Below are 17,042 nucleotides of genomic sequence, written 5' to 3'. Positions count from 1 at the left end.
ACCGACCGAGCACAGTAATAATACCATACTGTGGACTGACTGTCTATATCATTTGAACTAGTCTGTGGACTAACTGACAACATTCACAATAGATTATAGACCGGCTCGTCCCAGCATTAACACTAGTTGTGGACTTATTAACCACAGTATTTATGGTGAACTCAGGACCGATTGATTCTAATATTTACACTACACCGTGGACTGACTGACCACAACATTTACAGTAGACTGTGGACTGACTGACTACAGCTTTTACAATAAACTGTGGATAGACTAACCACAGTCATTATCCCTGAGATAAGTAATTTTGGCCCTATTGTGTTATTGGTGTGTATAGCATGTAGCAGGAACATATTATCATATAGGTTGTCTTTTTACAGGTGACTGAATCCCAATGAGATATTGGAACGTGAAATTTTTGTTTGTGGATTCCAAGAAGAGAATCAGAGGAATCACATAACAGGTAATTAATTCTCATATTAATTACTGATAATCGTTGGTCTAGGCTTCAGTTCTAGACTGGCGGAGGTGTAATAACACCCACCTTCCTGATACATGACAATATACTGTATGTGTTTTTTCAAATGTATATCTTCTGTACACAACTCCTAGTATATCACCACCATATCTCAGGTTCAGAGATAAGGACCATTTCTTCTCATTATCCTCTGTCTTTGATTTCATAACACACCTGATCTCAGCGGTGACACAATCAATACCATGATTACGCGAGACTGACCACAGCATTCACCCTACACCAGGGACTGACAAAACACAGCATTTACACTAGGTGTGCATTGACTGTGCACAGTAGTTATACAATACTCTGGAATGACTGACCACAACATTTACAATAGACTGTGCACTGACTGACCATAGTATTTACACTAGGTGGGGACCGACCGAGCACAGTAATAATACCATACTGTGGACTGACTGTCTATATCATTTGCACTAGTCTGTGGACTAACTGACCACAACATTTGCAATAGATTATAGACCGGCTCATCCCAGCATGAACACTAGTTGTGGACTTATTAACCACAGTATTTATGCTGAACTAAGGACAGATTGATTCTAATATTTACACTACACTGTAAACTGACTGAACACAACATTTACAGTAGACTGTGGACTGACTGACTACAGCTTTTACAATAAACTGTGGATAGACTAACCACAGTCATTATCCCTGAGATAAGTAATTTTGGCCCTAGTGTGTTATTGGTGTGTATAGCATGTAGCAGGAACATATTATCATATAGTTTGTCTTTTTACAGGTGACTGAATCCCAATGAGATATTGGAAAGTGAAATTTTTGTTTGTGGACTCCAAGAAGAGAATCAGAGGAATCACATAACAGGTAATTAATTCTCGTATTAATTACTGATAATCGTTGGTCTAGGCTTAAGTTCTTCACTGGCAGAGGTGTAATAACACCCACCTTCCTGATACATGACAATATACTATATGTGTTTTTTCAAATGTATATCTTCTATACACAACTCCTAGTATAACACCAGCATACCTCAGGTACAGAGATAAGGAACATTTCTTCTCATTATCCTCTGTCTTTTCTTTCATAACACACCTGATCTCAGCGGTGACACAATCAATACCATGATTACGCGAGACTGACCACAGCATTCACCCTAGACAAGGGACTGACAGAACACAGCATTTACACTAGGTGTGCATTGACTGAGCACAGTAGTTATACAATACTCTGGAATGACTGACCACAACATTTACAATAGACTGTGCACCGACTGACCATAGTATTTACACTAGGTGGTGACCGACCGAGCACAGTAATAATGCCATACTGTGGACTGACTGTCTATATCATTTGCACTAGTCTGTGGACTAACTGACCACAACATTCACAATAGATTATAAACCGGCTCGTCCCAGCATTAACAATAGTTGTGGACTTATTAACCACAGTATTTATGGTGAACTCAGAACCGATTGATTCTAATATTTACACTACACTGTGGACTGACTGACCACAACATTTACAGTAGACTGTGGACTGACTGACTACAGCTTTTACAATAAACTGTGGATAGACTAACCACAGTCATTATCCATGAGATAAGTAATTTTGGCCCTAGTGTGTTATTGGTGTGTATAGCATGTAGTAGAAGGAACATATTATCATATAGTTTGTCTTTTTACAGGTGACTGAATCCCAATGAGATATTAGAACGTGAAATTTTTGTTTGTGGACTCCAAGAAGAGAATCAGAGGAATCACATAACAGGTAATTAATTCTCGTATTAATTACTGATAATCGTTGGTCTAGGCTTAAGTCCTAGGCTGGCGGAGGTGTATTAACACACACCTTCCTGATACATGACAATATACTGTATGTGTTTTTTCAAATGTATATCTCTATACACAACTCCTAGTATAAATTCACCATATCTCAGGTACAGAGATAAGGAACATTTCTTCTCATTATCTTCCGTCTTTTTTTTCATAACACACCTGCACTCAGCAGTGACGCGATCAAAACCATGATTACGTGAGACTGACCACAGCATTCACCCTAGACCAGGGACTGACAGAACACAGCATTTACACTAGGTGTGCATTGACTGAGCACAGTAGCTATACAATACTCTGGAATGACTGACCACAACATTTACAATAGACTGTGCACCGACTGACCATAGTATTTACACTAGGTGGGGACCGACCGAGCACAGTAATAATACCATACTGTGGACTGACTGTCTATATCATTTGCACTAGTCTGTGGACTAACTGACCACAACATTCACAATAGATTATAGACTGGCTCATCCCAGCATTAACACTAGTTGTGGACTTATTAACCACAGTATTTATGCTGAACTCAGGACCGATTGATTCTAATATTTACGCTACACTGTGGACTGACTGACCACAACATTTACACTAGACTGTGGACTGACTGACTACAGCTTTTACAATAAACTGTGGATAGACTAACCACAGTCATTATCCCTGAGATAAGTAATTTTGGCCCTAGTGTGTTATTGGTGTGTATAGCATGTAGTAGAAGGAACATATTATCATATAGTTTGTCTTTTTACAGGTGACTGAATCCCAATGAGATATTAGAACGTGAAATTTTTGTTTGTAGACTCCAAGAAGAGAATCAGAGGAATCACATAACAGGTAATTAATTCTCGTATTAATTACTGATAATCGTTGGTCTAGGCTTAAGTTCTAGGCTGGCGGAGGTGTATTAACACACACCTTCCTGATACATGACAATATACTGTATGTGTTTTTTCAAATGTATATCTCTATACACAACTCCTAGTATAAATTCACCATATCTCAGGTACAGAGATAAGGAACATTTCTTATCATTATCTTCCGTCTTTTTTTTCATAACACACCTGCACTCAGCGGTGACGCAATCAAAACCATGATTACGTGAGACTGACCACAGCATTCACCCTAGACCAGGGACTGACAGAACACAGCATTTACACTAGGTGTGCATTGACTGAGCACAGTAGTTATACAATACTCTGGAATGACGGACAACAACATTTACAATAGACTGTGCACCGACTGATCATAGTATTTACACTAGGTGGGGACCGACCGAGCACAGTAATAATACCATACTGTGGACTGACTGTCTATATCATTTGAACTAGTCTGTGGACTAACTGACAACATTCACAATAGATTATAGACCGGCTCGTCCCAGCATTAACACTAGTTGTGGACTTATTAACCACAGTATTTATGGTGAACTCAGGACCGATTGATTCTAATATTTACACTACACCGTGGACTGACTGACCACAACATTTACAGTAGACTGTGGACTGACTGACTACAGCTTTTACAATAAACTGTGGATAGACTAACCACAGTCATTATCCCTGAGATAAGTAATTTTGGCCCTATTGTGTTATTGGTGTGTATAGCATGTAGCAGGAACATATTATCATATAGGTTGTCTTTTTACAGGTGACTGAATCCCAATGAGATATTGGAACGTGAAATTTTTGTTTGTGGATTCCAAGAAGAGAATCAGAGGAATCACATAACAGGTAATTAATTCTCATATTAATTACTGATAATCGTTGGTCTAGGCTTCAGTTCTAGACTGGCGGAGGTGTAATAACACCCACCTTCCTGATACATGACAATATACTGTATGTGTTTTTTCAAATGTATATCTTCTGTACACAACTCCTAGTATAACACCACCATATCTCAGGTTCAGAGATAAGGACCATTTCTTCTCATTATCCTCTGTCTTTGATTTCATAACACACCTGATCTCAGCGGTGACACAATCAATACCATGATTACGCGAGACTGACCACAGCATTCACCCTACACCAGGGACTGACAAAACACAGCATTTACACTAGGTGTGCATTGACTGTGCACAGTAGTTATACAATACTCTGGAATGACTGACCACAACATTTACAATAGACTGTGCACTGACTGACCATAGTATTTACACTAGGTGGGGACCGACCGAGCACAGTAATAATACCATACTGTGGACTGACTGTCTATATCATTTGCACTAGTCTGTGGACTAACTGACCACAACATTCGCAATAGATTATAGACCGGCTCATCCCAGCATGAACACTAGTTGTGGACTTATTAACCACAGTATTTATGCTGAACTAAGGACAGATTGATTCTAATATTTACACTACACTGTAAACTGACTGAACACAACATTTACAGTAGACTGTGGACTGACTGACTACAGCTTTTACAATAAACTGTGGATAGACTAACCACAGTCATTATCCCTGAGATAAGTAATTTTGGCCCTAGTGTGTTATTGGTGTGTATAGCATGTAGCAGGAACATATTATCATATAGTTTGTCTTTTTACAGGTGACTGAATCCCAATGAGATATTGGAAAGTGAAATTTTTGTTTGTGGACTCCAAGAAGAGAATCAGAGGAATCACATAACAGGTAATTAATTCTCGTATTAATTACTGATAATCGTTGGTCTAGGCTTAAGTTCTTCACTGGCGGAGGTGTAATAACACCCACCTTCCTGATACATGACAATATACTATATGTGTTTTTTCAAATGTATATCTTCTATACACAACTCCTAGTATAACACCAGCATACCTCAGGTACAGAGATAAGGAACATTTCTTCTCATTATCCTCTGTCTTTTCTTTCATAACACACCTGATCTCAGCGGTGACACAATCAATACCATGATTACGCGAGACTGACCACAGCATTCACCCTAGACAAGGGACTGACAGAACACAGCATTTACACTAGGTGTGCATTGACTTAGCACAGTAGTTATACAATACTTTGGAATGACTGACCACAACATTTACAATAGACTGTGCACCGACTGACCATAGTATTTACACTAGGTGGTGACCGACCGAGCACAGTAATAATGCCATACTGTGGACTGACTGTCTATATCATTTGCACTAGTCTGTGGACTAACTGACCACAACATTCACAATAGATTATAAACCGGCTCGTCCCAGCATTAACAATAGTTGTGGACTTATTAACCACAGTATTTATGGTGAACTCAGGACCGATTGATTCTAATATTTACACTACACTGTGGACTGACTGACCACAACATTTACAGTAGACTGTGGACTGACTGACTACAGCTTTTACAATAAACTGTGGATAGACTAACCACAGTCATTATCCATGAGATAAGTAATTTTGGCCCTAGTGTGTTATTGGTGTGTATAGCATGTAGTAGAAGGAACATATTATCATATAGTTTGTCTTTTTACAGGTGACTGAATCCCAATGAGATATTAGAACGTGAAATTTTTGTTTGTGGACTCCAAGAAGAGAATCAGAGGAATCACATAACAGGTAATTAATTCTCGTATTAATTACTGATAATCGTTGGTCTAGGCTTAAGTCCTAGGCTGGCGGAGGTGTATTAACACACACCTTCCTGATACATGACAATATACTGTATGTGTTTTTTCAAATGTATATCTCTATACACAACTCCTAGTATAAATTCACCATATCTCAGGTACAGAGATAAGGAACATTTCTTCTCATTATCTTCCGTCTTTTTTTTCATAACACACCTGCACTCAGCAGTGACGCGATCAAAACCATGATTACGTGAGACTGACAACAGCATTCACCCTAGACCAGGGACTGACAGAACACAGCATTTACACTAGGTGTGCATTGACTGAGCACAGTAGCTATACAATACTCTGGAATGACTGACCACAACATTTACAATAGACTGTGCACCGACAGACCATAGTATTTACACTAGGTGGGGACCGACCGAGCACAGTAATAATACCATACTGTGGACTGACTGTCTATATCATTTGCACTAGTCTGTGGACTAACTGACCACAACATTCACAATAGATTATAGACTGGCTCATCCCAGCATTAACACTAGTTGTTGACTTATTAACCACAGTATTTATGCTGAACTCAGGACCGATTGATTCTAATATTTACGCTACACTGTGGACTGACTGACCACAACATTTACACTAGACTGTGGACTGACTGACTACAGCTTTTACAATAAACTGTGGATAGACAAACCACAGTCATTATCCCTGAGATAAGTAATTTTGGCCCTAGTGTGTTATTGGTGTGTATAGCATGTAGTAGAAGGAACATATTATCATATAGTTTGTCTTTTTACAGGTGACTGAATCCCAATGAGATATTAGAACGTGAAATTTTTGTTTGTAGACTCCAAGAAGAGAATCAGAGGAATCACATAACAGGTAATTAATTCTCGTATTAATTACTGATAATCGTTGGTCTAGGCTTAAGTTCTAGGCTGGCGGAGGTGTATTAACACACACCTTCCTGATACGTGACAATATACTGTATGTGTTTTTTCAAATGTATATCTCTATACACAACTCCTAGTATAAATTCACCATATCTCAGGTACAGAGATAAGGAACATTTCTTCTCATTATCTTCCGTCTTTTTTTTCATAACACACCTGCACTCAGCGGTGACGCAATCAAAACCATGATTACGTGAGACTGACCACAGCATTCACCCTAGACCAGGGACTGACAGAACACAGCATTTACACTAGGTGTGCATTGACTGAGCACAGTAGTTATACAATACTCTGGAATGACGGACCACAACATTTACAATAGACTGTGCACCGACTGATCATAGTATTTACACTAGGTGGGGACCGACCGAGCACAGTAATAATACCATACTGTGGACTGACTGTCTATATCATTTGAACTAGTCTGTGGACTAACTGACAACAACATTCACAATAGATTATAGACCGGCTCGTCCCAGCATTAACACTAGTTGTGGACTTATTAACCACAGTATTTATGGTGAACTCAGGACCGATTGATTCTAATATTTACACTACACCGTGGACTGACTGACCACAACATTTACAGTAGACTGTGGACTGACTGACTACAGCTTTTACAATAAACTGTGGATAGACTAACCACAGTCATTATCCCTGAGATAAGTAATTTTGGCCCTATTGTGTTATTGGTGTGTATAGCATGTAGCAGGAACATATTATCATATAGGTTGTCTTTTTACAGGTGACTGAATCCCAATGAGATATTGGAACGTGAAATTTTTGTTTGTGGATTCCAAGAAGAGAATCAGAGGAATCACATAACAGGTAATTAATTCTCATATTAATTACTGATAATCGTTGGTCTAGGCTTCAGTTCTAGACTGGCGGAGGTGTAATAACACCCACCTTCCTGATACATGACAATATACTGTATGTGTTTTTTCAAATGTATATCTTCTGTACACAACTCCTAGTATAACACCACCATATCTCAGGTTCAGAGATAAGGACCATTTCTTCTCATTATCCTCTGTCTTTGATTTCATAACACACCTGATCTCAGCGGTGACACAATCAATACCATGATTACGCGAGACTGACCACAGCATTCACCCTACACCAGGGACTGACAAAACACAGCATTTACACTAGGTGTGCATTGACTGTGCACAGTAGTTATACAATACTCTGGAATGACTGACCACAACATTTACAATAGGCTGTGCACTGACTGACCATAGTATTTACACTAGGTGGGGACCGACCGAGCACAGTAATAATACCATACTGTGGACTGACTGTCTATATCATTTGCACTAGTCTGTGGACTAACTGACCACAACATTCGCAATAGATTATAGACCGGCTCATCCCAGCATGAACACTAGTTGTGGACTTATTAACCACAGTATTTATGCTGAACTAAGGACAGATTGATTCTAATATTTACACTACACTGTAAACTGATTGAACACACCATTTACAGTAGACTGTGGACTGACTGACTACAGCTTTTACAATAAACTGTGGATAGACTAACCACAGTCATTATCCCTGAGATAAGTAATTTTGGCCCTAGTGTGTTATTGGTGTGTATAGCATGTAGCAGGAACATATTATCATATAGTTTGTCTTTTTACAGGTGACTGAATCCCAATGAGATATTGGAAAGTGAAATTTTTGTTTGTGGACTCCAAGAAGAGAATCAGAGGAATCACATAACAGGTAATTAATTCTCGTATTAATTACTGATAATCGTTGGTCTAGGCTTAAGTTCTTCACTGGCGGAGGTGTAATAACACCCACCTTCCTGATACATGACAATATACTGTATGTGTTTTTTCAAATGTATATCTTCTATACACAACTCCTAGTATAACACCAGCATACCTCAGGTACAGAGATAAGGAACATTTCTTCTCATTATCCTCTGTCTTTTCTTTCATAACACACCTGATCTCAGCGGTGACACAATCAATACCATGATTACGCGAGACTGACCACAGCATTCACCCTAGACAAGGTACTGACAGAACACAGCATTTACACTAGGTGTGCATTGACTTAGCACAGTAGTTATACAATACTTTGGAATGACTGACCACAACATTTACAATAGACTGTGCACCGACTGACCATAGTATTTACACTAGGTGGTGACCGACCGAGCACAGTAATAATGCCATACTGTGGACTGACTGTCTATATCATTTGCACTAGTCTGTGGACTAACTGACCACAACATTCACAATAGATTTTAAACCGGCTCGTCCCAGCATTAACAATAGTTGTGGACTTATTAACCACAGTATTTATGGTGAACTCAGGACCGATTGATTCTAATATTTACACTACACTGTGGACTGACTGACCACAACATTTACAGTAGACTGTGGACTGACTGACTACAGCTTTTACAATAAACTGTGGATAGACTAACCACAGTCATTATCCATGAGATAAGTAATTTTGGCCCTAGTGTGTTATTGGTGTGTATAGCATGTAGTAGAAGGAACATATTATCATATAGTTTGTCTTTTTACAGGTGACTGAATCCCAATGAGATATTAGAACGTGAAATTTTTGTTTGTGGACTCCAAGAAGAGAATCAGAGGAATCACATAACAGGTAATTAATTCTCGTATTAATTACTGATAATCGTTGATCTAGGCTTAAGTCCTAGGCTGGCGGAGGTGTATTAACACACACCTTCCTGATACATGACAATATACTGTATGTGTTTTTTCAAATGTATATCTCTATACACAACTCCTAGTATAAATTCACCATATCTCAGGTACAGAGATAAGGAACATTTATTCTCATTATCTTCCGTCTTTTTTTTCATAACACACCTGCACTCAGCGGTGACGCGATCAAAACCATGATTACGTGAGACTGACCACAGCATTCACCCTAGACCAAGGACTGACAGAACACAGCATTTACACTAGGTGTGCATTGACTGAGCACAGTAGCTATACAATACTCTGGAATGACTGACCACAACATTTACTATAGACTGTGCACCGACTGACCATAGTATTTACACTAGGTGGGGACCGACCGAGCACAGTAATAATACCATACTGTGGACTGACTGTCTATATCATTTGCACTAGTCTGTGGACTAACTGACCACAACATTCACAATAGATTATAGACTGGCTCATCCCAGCATTAACACTAGTTGTGGACTTATTAACCACAGTATTTATGCTGAACTCAGGACCGATTGATTCTAATATTTACACTACACTGTGGACTGACTGACCACAACATTTACACTAGACTGTGGACTGACTGACTACAGCTTTTACAATAAACTGTGGATAGACTAACCACAGTCATTATCCCTGAGATAAGTAATTTTGGCCCTAGTGTGTTATTGGTGTGTATAGCATGTAGTAGAAGGAACATATTATCATATAGTTTGTCTTTTTACAGGTGACTGAATCCCAATGAGATATTAGAACGTGAAATTTTTGTTTGTGGACTCCAAGAAGAGAATCAGAGGAATCACATAACAGGTAATTAATTCTCGTATTAATTACTGATAATCGTTGGTCTAGGCTTAAGTTCTAGGCTGGCGGAGGTGTATTAACACACACCTTCCTGATACATGACAATATACTGTATGTGTTTTTTCAAATGTATATCTCTATACACAACTCCTAGTATAAATTCACCATATCTCAGGTACAGAGATAAGGAACATTTCTTATCATTATCTTCCGTCTTTTTTTTCATAACACACCTGCACTCAGCGGTGACGCAATCAAAACCATGATTACGTGAGACTGACCACAGCATTCACCCTAGACCAGGGACTGACAGAACACAGCATTTACACTAGGTGTGCATTGACTGAGCACAGTAGTTATACAATACTCTGGAATGACGGACAACAACATTTACAATAGACTGTGCACCGACTGATCATAGTATTTACACTAGGTGGGGACCGACCGAGCACAGTAATAATACCATACTGTGGACTGACTGTCTATATCATTTGAACTAGTCTGTGGACTAACTGACAACATTCACAATAGATTATAGACCGGCTCGTCCCAGCATTAACACTAGTTGTGGACTTATTAACCACAGTATTTATGGTGAACTCAGGACCGATTGATTCTAATATTTACACTACACCGTGGACTGACTGACCACAACATTTACAGTAGACTGTGGACTGACTGACTACAGCTTTTACAATAAACTGTGGATAGACTAACCACAGTCATTATCCCTGAGATAAGTAATTTTGGCCCTATTGTGTTATTGGTGTGTATAGCATGTAGCAGGAACATATTATCATATAGGTTGTCTTTTTACAGGTGACTGAATCCCAATGAGATATTGGAACGTGAAATTTTTGTTTGTGGATTCCAAGAAGAGAATCAGAGGAATCACATAACAGGTAATTAATTCTCATATTAATTACTGATAATCGTTGGTCTAGGCTTCAGTTCTAGACTGGCGGAGGTGTAATAACACCCACCTTCCTGATACATGACAATATACTGTATGTGTTTTTTCAAATGTATATCTTCTGTACACAACTCCTAGTATAACACCACCATATCTCAGGTTCAGAGATAAGGACCATTTCTTCTCATTATCCTCTGTCTTTGATTTCATAACACACCTGATCTCAGCGGTGACACAATCAATACCATGATTACGCGAGACTGACCACAGCATTCACCCTACACCAGGGACTGACAAAACACAGCATTTACACTAGGTGTGCATTGACTGTGCACAGTAGTTATACAATACTCTGGAATGACTGACCACAACATTTACAATAGACTGTGCACTGACTGACCATAGTATTTACACTAGGTGGGGACCGACCGAGCACAGTAATAATACCATACTGTGGACTGACTGTCTATATCATTTGCACTAGTCTGTGGACTAACTGACCACAACATTCGCAATAGATTATAGACCGGCTCATCCCAGCATGAACACTAGTTGTGGACTTATTAACCACAGTATTTATGCTGAACTAAGGACAGATTGATTCTAATATTTACACTACACTGTAAACTGACTGAACACAACATTTACAGTAGACTGTGGACTGACTGACTACAGCTTTTACAATAAACTGTGGATAGACTAACCACAGTCATTATCCCTGAGATAAGTAATTTTGGCCCTAGTGTGTTATTGGTGTGTATAGCATGTAGCAGGAACATATTATCATATAGTTTGTCTTTTTACAGGTGACTGAATCCCAATGAGATATTGGAAAGTGAAATTTTTGTTTGTGGACTCCAAGAAGAGAATCAGAGGAATCACATAACAGGTAATTAATTCTCGTATTAATTACTGATAATCGTTGGTCTAGGCTTAAGTTCTTCACTGGCGGAGGTGTAATAACACCCACCTTCCTGATACATGACAATATACTATATTTGTTTTTTCAAATGTATATCTTCTATACACAACTCCTAGTATAACACCAGCATACCTCAGGTACAGAGATAAGGAACATTTCTTCTCATTATCCTCTGTCTTTTCTTTCATAACACACCTGATCTCAGCGGTGACACAATCAATACCATGATTACGCGAGACTGACCACAGCATTCACCCTAGACAAGGGACTGACAGAACACAGCATTTACACTAGGTGTGCATTGACTTAGCACAGTAGTTATACAATACTTTGGAATGACTGACCACAACATTTACAATAGACTGTGCACCGACTGACCATAGTATTTACACTAGGTGGTGACCGACCGAGCACAGTAATAATGCCATACTGTGGACTGACTGTCTATATCATTTGCACTAGTCTGTGGACTAACTGACCACAACATTCACAATAGATTATAAACCGGCTCGTCCCAGCATTAACAATAGTTGTGGACTTATTAACCACAGTATTTATGGTGAACTCAGGACCGATTGATTCTAATATTTACACTACACTGTGGACTGACTGACCACAACATTTACAGTAGACTGTGGACTGACTGACTACAGCTTTTACAATAAACTGTGGATAGACTAACCACAGTCATTATCCATGAGATAAGTAATTTTGGCCCTAGTGTGTTATTGGTGTGTATAGCATGTAGTAGAAGGAACATATTATCATATAGTTTGTCTTTTTACAGGTGACTGAATCCCAATGAGATATTAGAACGTGAAATTTTTGTTTGTGGACTCCAAGAAGAGAATCAGAGGAATCACATAACAGGTAATTAATTCTCGTATTAATTACTGATAATCGTTGGTCTAGGCTTAAGTCCTAGGCTGGCGGAGGTGTATTAACACACACCTTCCTGATACATGACAATATACTGTATGTGTTTTTTCAAATGTATATCTCTATACACAACTCCTAGTATAAATTCACCATATCTCAGGTACAGAGATAAGGAACATTTCTTCTCATTATCTTCCGTCTTTTTTTTCATAACACACCTGCACTCAGCAGTGACGCGATCAAAACCATGATTACGTGAGACTGACAACAGCATTCACCCTAGACCAGGGACTGACAGAACACAGCATTTACACTAGGTGTGCATTGACTGAGCACAGTAGCTATACAATACTCTGGAATGACTGACCACAACATTTACAATAGACTGTGCACCGACAGACCATAGTATTTACACTAGGTGGGGACCGACCGAGCACAGTAATAATACCATACTGTGGACTGACTGTCTATATCATTTGCACTAGTCTGTGGACTAACTGACCACAACATTCACAATAGATTATAGACTGGCTCATCCCAGCATTAACACTAGTTGTTGACTTATTAACCACAGTATTTATGCTGAACTCAGGACCGATTGATTCTAATATTTACGCTACACTGTGGACTGACTGACCACAACATTTACACTAGACTGTGGACTGACTGACTACAGCTTTTACAATAAACTGTGGATAGACAAACCACAGTCATTATCCCTGAGATAAGTAATTTTGGCCCTAGTGTGTTATTGGTGTGTATAGCATGTAGTAGAAGGAACATATTATCATATAGTTTGTCTTTTTACAGGTGACTGAATCCCAATGAGATATTAGAACGTGAAATTTTTGTTTGTAGACTCCAAGAAGAGAATCAGAGGAATCACATAACAGGTAATTAATTCTCGTATTAATTACTGATAATCGTTGGTCTAGGCTTAAGTTCTAGGCTGGCGGAGGTGTATTAACACACACCTTCCTGATACGTGACAATATACTGTATGTGTTTTTTCAAATGTATATCTCTATACACAACTCCTAGTATAAATTCACCATATCTCAGGTACAGAGATAAGGAACATTTCTTCTCATTATCTTCCGTCTTTTTTTTCATAACACACCTGCACTCAGCGGTGACGCAATCAAAACCATGATTACGTGAGACTGACCACAGCATTCACCCTAGACCAGGGACTGACAGAACACAGCATTTACACTAGGTGTGCATTGACTGAGCACAGTAGTTATACAATACTCTGGAATGACGGACCACAACATTTACAATAGACTGTGCACCGACTGATCATAGTATTTACACTAGGTGGGGACCGACCGAGCACAGTAATAATACCATACTGTGGACTGACTGTCTATATCATTTGAACTAGTCTGTGGACTAACTGACAACAACATTCACAATAGATTATAGACCGGCTCGTCCCAGCATTAACACTAGTTGTGGACTTATTAACCACAGTATTTATGGTGAACTCAGGACCGATTGATTCTAATATTTACACTACACCGTGGACTGACTGACCACAACATTTACAGTAGACTGTGGACTGACTGACTACAGCTTTTACAATAAACTGTGGATAGACTAACCACAGTCATTATCCCTGAGATAAGTAATTTTGGCCCTATTGTGTTATTGGTGTGTATAGCATGTAGCAGGAACATATTATCATATAGGTTGTCTTTTTACAGGTGACTGAATCCCAATGAGATATTGGAACGTGAAATTTTTGTTTGTGGATTCCAAGAAGAGAATCAGAGGAATCACATAACAGGTAATTAATTCTCATATTAATTACTGATAATCGTTGGTCTAGGCTTCAGTTCTAGACTGGCGGAGGTGTAATAACACCCACCTTCCTGATACATGACAATATACTGTATGTGTTTTTTCAAATGTATATCTTCTGTACACAACTCCTAGTATAACACCACCATATCTCAGGTTCAGAGATAAGGACCATTTCTTCTCATTATCCTCTGTCTTTGATTTCATAACACACCTGATCTCAGCGGTGACACAATCAATACCATGATTACGCGAGACTGACCACAGCATTCACCCTACACCAGGGACTGACAAAACACAGCATTTACACTAGGTGTGCATTGACTGTGCACAGTAGTTATACAATACTCTGGAATGACTGACCACAACATTTACAATAGGCTGTGCACTGACTGACCATAGTATTTACACTAGGTGGGGACCGACCGAGCACAGTAATAATACCATACTGTGGACTGACTGTCTATATCATTTGCACTAGTCTGTGGACTAACTGACCACAACATTCGCAATAGATTATAGACCGGCTCATCCCAGCATGAACACTAGTTGTGGACTTATTAACCACAGTATTTATGCTGAACTAAGGACAGATTGATTCTAATATTTACACTACACTGTAAACTGACTGAACACACCATTTACAGTAGACTGTGGACTGACTGACTACAGCTTTTACAATAAACTGTGGATAGACTAACCACAGTCATTATCCCTGAGATAAGTAATTTTGGCCCTAGTGTGTTATTGGTGTGTATAGCATGTAGCAGGAACATATTATCATATAGTTTGTCTTTTTACAGGTGACTGAATCCCAATGAGATATTGGAAAGTGAAATTTTTGTTTGTGGACTCCAAGAAGAGAATCAGAGGAATCACATAACAGGTAATTAATTCTCGTATTAATTACTGATAATCGTTGGTCTAGGCTTAAGTTCTTCACTGGCGGAGGTGTAATAACACCCACCTTCCTGATACATGACAATATACTGTATGTGTTTTTTCAAATGTATATCTTCTATACACAACTCCTAGTATAACACCAGCATACCTCAGGTACAGAGATAAGGAACATTTCTTCTCATTATCCTCTGTCTTTTCTTTCATAACACACCTGATCTCAGCGGTGACACAATCAATACCATGATTACGCGAGACTGACCACAGCATTCACCCTAGACAAGGTACTGACAGAACACAGCATTTACACTAGGTGTGCATTGACTTAGCACAGTAGTTATACAATACTTTGGAATGACTGACCACAACATTTACAATAGACTGTGCACCGACTGACCATAGTATTTACACTAGGTGGTGACCGACCGAGCACAGTAATAATGCCATACTGTGGACTGACTGTCTATATCATTTGCACTAGTCTGTGGACTAACTGACCACAACATTCACAATAGATTTTAAACCGGCTCGTCCCAGCATTAACAATAGTTGTGGACTTATTAACCACAGTATTTATGGTGAACTCAGGACCGATTGATTCTAATATTTACACTACACTGTGGACTGACTGACCACAACATTTACAGTAGACTGTGGACTGACTGACTACAGCTTTTACAATAAACTGTGGATAGACTAACCACAGTCATTATCCATGAGATAAATAATTTTGGCCCTAGTGTGTTATTGGTGTGTATAGCATGTAGTAGAAGGAACATATTATCATATAGTTTGTCTTTTTACAGGTGACTGAATCCCAATGAGATATTAGAACGTGAAATTTTTGTTTGTGGACTCCAAGAAGAGAATCAGAGGAATCACATAACAGGTAATTAATTCTCGTATTAATTACTGATAATCGTTGATCTAGGCTTAAGTCCTAGGCTGGCGGAGGTGTATTAACACACACCTTCCTGATACATGACAATATACTGTATGTGTTTTTTCAAATGTATATCTCTATACACAACTCCTAGTATAAATTCACCATATCTCAGGTACAGAGATAAGGAACATTTCTTCTCATTATCTTCCGTCTTTTTTTTCATAACACACCTGCACTCAGCGGTGACGCGATCAAAACCATGATTACGTGAGACTGACCACAGCATTCACCCTAGACCAAGGACTGACAGAACACAGCATTTACACTAGGTGTGCATTGACTGAGCACAGTAGCTATACAATACTCTGG

This window comes from Phyllobates terribilis, unplaced genomic scaffold (assembly GCF_046119375.1).
Source record: "Phyllobates terribilis strain yellow unplaced genomic scaffold, ASM4611937v1 Scaffold_11__3_contigs__length_659146591, whole genome shotgun sequence".
NCBI lineage: Eukaryota > Metazoa > Chordata > Amphibia > Anura > Dendrobatidae > Phyllobates > Phyllobates terribilis.
This window is presented reverse-complemented; position numbering follows the sequence as displayed.